The sequence below is a fragment of the Centropristis striata genome, chromosome 21, assembly GCF_030273125.1.
Source record: "Centropristis striata isolate RG_2023a ecotype Rhode Island chromosome 21, C.striata_1.0, whole genome shotgun sequence".
Lineage (NCBI taxonomy): Eukaryota > Metazoa > Chordata > Actinopteri > Perciformes > Serranidae > Centropristis > Centropristis striata.
The window spans coordinates 15,696,125-15,702,799 of record NC_081537.1 but is presented as its reverse complement, the minus strand read 5'-3'; the positions used below and the strand labels follow the sequence as shown (position 1 = coordinate 15,702,799).

The window sequence follows — 6,675 nt, the reverse complement described above, 5'->3', positions numbered from 1 at the left end:
AACACCTGTGTGGGTGCACAGGGGCTGAGCTTAAATAAGTGCAAGTATCCATTTCTGCAAATTATTATTATGTGCAGTCACATTTTTGAGAGGCTGGGGATGTTCAATGGCAAACTGGCAACCAGCAATTTTGACCAATCAGTGTCCAGTGAGGAGCAAACTCTATCATCCTTTATATGTTGTTGTCATTTTTGCCTTTATTAGAGAGTTTCAGGAGGGAACTTTAGACAGGAATCATGGGAGGGAGAAAGACTGAATGACATGCAATACAGGTGTTCAGTCAGATTCAAAATAGTCCAGTCATAATAATGTAAAACACCAGTGTGGGTGCACAGGGACTTTAATAATTCAGATTTTTTAGTTGTCTAGTGTAAGTAAAATTTAAAAGACAAAAAACTAACTTGCAGTTCAGTGTGTTCAGTTATGGTGGAGGAGCTGCCCTGTATTCAGACTTTTATATTTTAGCATTTTCTTTTCTCCACCTGCCCTTGAAAAGATTGTGAGGCAAATATTTCAGTCTTTCTCTATCACATTACACTACCTTGTGGTAGAAGACTTGCTGAAAGCAGGAAATGCACAGTGTTTATTTCCCTGTTTTGGTTCAGTAGATTTCACTTGATCATTTAGTGATAATGTGTTAATATTGTTGTTTTTCTTTTTATTTCCTTCCTTTTTTCAGCTAACAGTATACAAATATAATATTGCATCTGTATACAATATAAGGTAAAAAATACAAGCAGCAAATAAATAAGCAAATCAACTGATAAAAACGTTTGCTAAAAATCTTTCTGTCAAACTATAATTTCCAACGTCATTATGAACCTTTACAATAAAAAAAATTAATTATTTAAAGATCTTTTCTATATTTTTTTTATATCTGATGTTTTATAATAAAATAATGGTGTTATTTCAAACTGCACGCTGCCGTCCAAATCATAGTGTGCCAGATTGCACTTGTTGGGAAACTATTTCTGTGTTTTCAGGAACTCATTATTCATAATAATGATGACTGTGATCATTTTCTCATTACTCATTACTCAGACTGTTTTAGGCTAACATTAGCATTGAGTCGGCTGTTTGTTTTGCAATATTACCATTGAAAATATTTGTTTTTTCTCCTGATGAATCAGCGGGTTTTGCAGGATCAATGTCTGGCCTTGATAATGCTGTTTGAGTGAAACCCAGATGACAATTTCACAGTTAATGATGCACTGGGTTTTCATCAATTGCCCAACAAGGCCAAACATAAATGCAACTGGCTCCCTGGCAGCACACATGAACACACGAGGGATCAAGACTCCAGTCCGACACGCTCCCAACTATACTTAAAATTTTATCTTTTTCCACTTTTCTTTCACTCACATTCCTGCACAGAAACGTGAAAACATGAAGTCTCTGATTCTCGCTCTTCTGGTTTTGCTGGTTGTCAACCAGGGTGAGTTAATATTCATGAAACACAATACACCTGCTAAAGTCTATTTTATTAAAAGTGAGTGATTCTCCTCAGCCGCAAATTGGCAGCTGATTAATGCCTGTAAATTAACATTATGTTTCCAGTGTGTCTGTTTTGAGCTGTTTTTATAGCCAAAGCAATCATTGGTGGTGAAAAAGCAGAACTGGTTTGTGTTCAATGGGTTTCACTTTTATTTTCTTCTTCCAGGTGAAGCCTTGAAGTGTTACTGTGGAGGCCAAGGTAAGATATGTTCAGGTGATGAGGAGACCTGCTCCGGACCAAATCAAGTCTGCGCCAGCTTCATTCTTCAATCTGGATTCCGTGAGTATTTTCTGCTACCTCAGTGTACTGTTCAGTTGAAAAATTCATTACCTGGAGTCACAGTCTAACAATCCATTCTGTCTTTTTCCATGTTTCCACAGTTGTCAGCATCTTCCGAAGTTGCCATGATGGAAATGAGTGCAAGCATCTGGTTAATTCTAATACTGTAGCTGGCAGATGCTGCAGCACTGATCTGTGCAATTGATAAATGAAAATAAACTCATTAAAAGTTTTGTTAAAATACAATTTCCAATGTCAATTATGAACCCCCACAATAAAGGTTTGTTATATCAAAAGATATTTTCCATATTTTTTGTTATTTGATGTTTTTTTATTTTTTTTTAAAGATGCTATTTCAAATTGCATACTGCCCTCCAAAACATAGTGTGCTAAATTTCATCTGTTGGGAAACTATCTCTGTGGTCTTCATGCAGGAACTCCTAAAAATGATGATTGCGATCATTTTGTCAACTTATTACCCAGACTGTTTTGGCCAAATATTAGCACTAAGTCAGCTGTTACATTTAAAATTATTTGTATTTTCTCCTGATGAATCAGGAGTTGCAGGATCAACATCTGGCCTTAAGTCACTCTGTTTGTGAGTGAAACCCAGTGGAGTTTGAGTTAATGATACACTGGGTTTGCATTGATTGCATAAAAAGTACATAGGAAAATGAAAGCCAGCAACCTGGCAGCACAAATCTCAAGAATCAACACACCAGAGAGACAATTTACCAGGTGAGCTAAGTTTTTTCATATGTGCATGACTGAAGTGATTCCAAATATGGCATTTGATTTCTCTGTTTTATTCATACAGATATTGGGGTAAAGACACATGAAAATATGAAGTCTGTGGTTTTTGCTCTTGTGGTTTTGTTAGCTGTCAGCCATGGTGAGTTAATATTCATGAATCACAGTAAACCTGCTGTCTATTTCTACTAAACTGGATGACGTCCTTCTTAAAACCAGCTGCAATAATCTGCAGCTGATCAATAACAGTTTGTATTATGTATATGTTTCCAGTGTTTCTGTTTTGAGACGATTTTAAAGTTTAAGGACAATAATTAGTGGTGGTAAAAATCCAGCAATAGTTGAATGAGATTTTTCCAGGTGAAGCCTTGAGGCGTGGAGGCGTGCTCCTGTTTAAATCAAGTCTGTGCCAGCATCAGCTATGAGGCCGGAGCTGGTAAGTATCGACTGCTTCCTCTCTGTACTGTTTAGTTAAAATCAAAAATATGTTCCATGGAACTGTTCAATTTGTGAAAAATGTCTAATAATCCATTCGGCCTGTTTTTATGTCTTCACAGATGTCGGCTTTCTGCAGGGTTGCATGAATTCACCTACTTGCTGCATGACTGACCTGTGCAATACATACATAAACTTACAAAATGTGAAGAAACAATAGAAGAAAGGATCAACAGTAATAGTAATTATCTACTATCATGTGTTGTGCACTATTGCATGATCATATTAAAGATCGATCAGTTATAATGTTTTTGCTTTTTCACTTTATGTACATCCCTTTTTTAAATGTCTTCTAATGGTTTTTAAAACCAACATGAACATGAACAGTCTTGTTGTTAAACTCTATGTTTCAACCTTGTGCAATGTTATTGACTTTGAGTCCATTCAAGGCCATTTGGCACATGATCATTTTGTGTTTTATAGCTAAATTACAATTCAAATTGTAGACTTTTTTATGTTTCTGTAAAGCCTATAAAAATAGCTTTTTCAAACGTTTCTTTTGCCTTCATTTGACATTTTCACAGGATTTGAGTTAGACAGGAGAGAAAAGACCTGTTTTTCAAGTAATACATGAAACACAGGTTTACAGTCAAAATCAAAATGAGAAGCAGCCCCAATAATTTACAAGACTTGCCTGTTTTATTTATTTTATAAAACATTTTATTTTAATTAGTGTAATCTGGCATTGCTGGTAGTTATAAATCAACTGGAGCTGACCTGACCACATTATTTATTTATATTTATTATTTATTACCAAACGGACATATCTGAGGTCTGAGAGGACACAGAATATTTAGCGTGTCTCAATCAAAGTAAATCAGACTTCAATACAGATGACTGTAACTCTGAAGCTGTACAGCTTAACATCTATCTCATTATATCAGTTTGGGTCATGAAGCAGGTTACTTTCTTACCACAATGCAGCCGAGAGATGCACTGGATGAAGGAAACATGTTGACAACCTCCAGAGACTAGAACTTGTTGCAGGCTGCTGCTGTGGGCTTTAATCTTAGAACTGATAATAACAGTCATTTTTTTAACAGTGAAGATAAAGTGGAACTCCGCAGGCACAAAGAGACCCTGTTTTTACAAATACTTTCCCATCAGCCTCAGCTGTACTACATGTTTAGCAAATGTTAGCATGCTAACAGGCTAATCTCTGGTCTATGGAGCAGGACTGCATATAAGGGTCTTTGCATGTTAAAGACAAAAAAACAATCATGGAGCCTGGTGAGGAAGTAATATTCTGAGAAGAAAGCAATGGAATGTGCTTCCTTGACAAAAAAATAAACCTTAATGGCTTTAATATCAGGGAATAATCAAGTTTTCTTTTCTTTTTTTCTTTTTAAATACCCCAGATAATATCCATGTTGATTGTTTTGTTTCATAGTCATTTCTTGACTTTAATCTCAGACATTTTGAGCATGTGAACCCTTTGAAATTACCATCATTTTTTGCCTGACACAAACCAGATTATGTTTTATATTTTAGATACTTCAAAGTAGCCTCCTTTTTCTTTGATCGTCTCAAACACATTAAGAAGGCAATAAATTCCACAAGTTAACTTTTGACAAGGTGCACCTGTTAACTGAAAACCATTACAGGGGAACACCTCATGAAGATGACTGAGAGAATAACAGAAGTGTGCAAAGCTTTTTTTAAATTACATAATTCGACGCGTGTTCTTTCATAGTTTTAGATGTTTTCAGTATTAATCTACAATGTTGAAAATAATAAAAAACCATAATAAAGAAAAACACTGAATGAGAAGGTGTGTCCAAACTTTTGACTAGCAGTGTATATACATCATGCTTTATGTTATACGTATAATAAAAGTTAATAGGTAATTCATTTATTTAAAAATGTGGATAATGTGGAGAAAGGGGAACATTTATTTAGTTACCACCCCCACATTTTACTTTAATGAATCACATCACTGTGCATGTTGTTGTTGTTTTACTTTTTATTTTTTATATTGTCTGATTGATATTGATGAGTATATTCAGGTTTACAATGTAAGCAGTAGCTCCAAATGTCAACTAATGGTCAAACATATCACTGAAAAACAAATACAAGCACAAATAAAATAAGAATATATGACTAATATGAAAAAAATACATATTTCTTCTCTTCCTGCCTTGTCCAATCACAAGCATTAATTACTGCCATGGAGACAGAACGGGCTGCAGCTCAGTCTGATCTCCCCTTTGATGCAAGTTGACTGATTATTTAATTTTTACAGGTGTCTTGTGTTAATTGAAGTCTTAACATTTGCTGTTCAGTGCAGGCAGTCTGTGTACAGGGGCTGCCCTGTATACAATCTGCAGGTTGTGTTTTGTCAAGTTTAGTGTTTTCTTTGCATTAGTAGCCGCAGTTATACCTCAACCTTCTCTTAAAAAGATTGTAAGGCACATATATTTCAGTTTATCACTGATAAAGAATGCCAGGACTGCCATTTGGTTTTCTCTTTCGATCACATTGCACCACCTTGTGTTAAAAGAGTGTTAGTGAAGATAAGCCAATGTTTATTTAACTTTTCTGGTTCCAGTAGTGGGAAAAGTATTCAGATTTCTTCCTTGAGTAAAAGTACTAACGCCACACTGCAAAATTTCTCCAATACAAGTAAAAGTCCTACATTCAAAATCTAAATAAATAAAAGTACAAAAGTATCAGCATCAAAATGAACTTAAAGTATCAAAAGTAAAAGTACTTGTTATACAGAATGAACCCACTCAGACTTTTAAATATATCCCAAATAATATTATTGGATAATTATTTATGTGAGCAACATTTCACTGTTGTTAGGGGATGGTTCATTTTGACTACTTAATGTACTTTGATGTGGTTTCATTTAAAATATTTTTTTTTAGAAATGCCTGATCATTTTAAATTGATCATGTTTTTCATGCTAAATCAGACAGCTGACATCTAAATGTAGTGGAGTCGAAGTATACATTTCTTTAAATGGAAATACAGTATATAAATGGAGTACAGTATTTGAATAATGTACTCATTTATATTGATCAACTGGTGGTTCAGCACAATTTACTTCATTGTTTGGTGAGGAAAAATATGAAAATGATGATATATAGAAAGGTTCTGGGTTTTTTCCTATTATTCTTTTTCAATTAAGATTTCACAAACATCTGTGTTGCATCCTCATTGCATCTGCATTAAATATACAGTAAATGATCAGAGCAAGAAAGAAAGAAACCAATTAATCGCCAATACTGCACTTATGTTGCAGCTGGGGCTAATTTTGATTACTTTATAAATTGCTGAACAGCTTAGCCATAATAATACACCATGATTTATTATTTATAAGCTGAATCTGTAAAGTAACTAGAAACTACATTGTTGTGTACTGTAAATGTAAATAGTGTAATATTTAAAGACTTGAGTAAAGTGAAAGTTCCTCAAAAAAAGTCTTCACTGGAGTAGACTAGAGTAAATATTAGACATTTCAAAACGAATTAATTCTTTATTATTATTATTATTATTATTATTATTATTATTTATTATTCATTCATTTTATTTTATTTTATTTTATTTTATTTTATTTTATTTTATTTTATTTTATTTTATTTTATTTTATTTTAGCTTTTCTATCTGACGTCAGGCTATCTGGCCATTTGATTGGTTGTCACGTTGCATCA

The 6,675-nt window shown here is 33.9% G+C and overlaps 1 long non-coding RNA gene across 1 annotated transcript; it reads left to right on the top strand.

Annotated features, from left to right (window-relative positions):
* The first annotated feature begins 1,230 nt into the window (after nt 1–1,230).
* LOC131959737 (uncharacterized) lies at nt 1,231–3,468 on the top strand. Its single transcript, XR_009389520.1, has 4 exons — nt 1,231–1,435; nt 1,661–1,774; nt 1,876–2,960; nt 3,082–3,468. It is a non-coding gene; the product is annotated as an uncharacterized LOC131959737 (long non-coding RNA).
* Nucleotides 3,469–6,675: the final 3,207 nt, after the last annotated feature.